Raw genomic sequence first — 938 nt, forward strand, 5'->3', positions numbered from 1 at the left:
ACAAAGTAGCTTAACTGAAGGAGTTTTGTTGCGTTGGAAGCAAAATAACGCATAACGGACGTAGAGAAGAGCATATAAGAAGCAGATTACAACCGGCAAAGAGAACTTTCTTCGCCAAGTGGACCCTGGTAACATGAACGTGAGAACGAACTTTCTCAGAATTAACGTGTCTAATGTAGTACTGCACGGAAGGAAATCGTGAAGAAAGAGGGGAACTGAAGTGTTAGTACGGAATAATGCTGAAAATTAAGTAGACAAATGAGATAGAAAATGAGAATGTTCTCTGTCGGAATCGGCTAAGGAAGAAGTATTTGCAATACACAAACAGAGGAAGAGTGATAGGACATTTGTTAAAAAGCACTCCGTCTTCAGGCTACGAGTGGCCTACCCGGACCATCCGACAGTCGTGTCATCCTCAGTGGAGAATGCGGATAGGAGGGGAGTGGAGTCAGCACACCGCTCTCCCGGTCGTTATGATGATATTCTTGACCGAAGCCGCTACTGTTCGGTGGAGTAGCTCCTCAATTGGCATCACGAGGCTGAGTACACCCCGAAAAATGGCAACAGCGCATGGCGTCCTGGATGGTCACCCATCCAAGTACCGACCACGCCCTACAGCACTTAACTTCGGTGATCTCACGGGAACCGGTGTATCCACTGCGGAAAGGCCGTTGCCGATATTTGTTAAGACATTAGGGAACTAGTTCTATGGTGACAGAGGCTGCTGTAAAGGGGAAAAACTGTAGGGAGAGTATAAAAGATAGCAAATAATTGAGGACGTTATGAGCCATTTATACTGTTTGATGAAACAATTGGCGTGGGAGATGAAGGCGTAGCAGTCCACATCAAAGCAATTAGGGGAAAGAGAACACAGTTTGAGAGAGCCGTCAAGTCAAATTCTTATGGAAGTTCTTCAAATGAACCGGCGTGATCTTTCA

At 45.7% G+C, this 938-nt stretch overlaps 1 pseudogene; it reads right to left on the reverse strand.

Annotated features, from left to right (window-relative positions):
- Nucleotides 1-558: 558 nt before the first annotated feature.
- LOC124742897 lies at nucleotides 559-676 on the reverse strand (annotated as a pseudogene).
- Between the last annotated feature and the right edge of the window lie 262 nt (nucleotides 677-938).

Source organism: Schistocerca piceifrons, unplaced genomic scaffold (genome assembly GCF_021461385.2).
Source record: "Schistocerca piceifrons isolate TAMUIC-IGC-003096 unplaced genomic scaffold, iqSchPice1.1 HiC_scaffold_2356, whole genome shotgun sequence".
Classification (NCBI taxonomy): Eukaryota; Metazoa; Arthropoda; class Insecta; order Orthoptera; family Acrididae; genus Schistocerca; species Schistocerca piceifrons.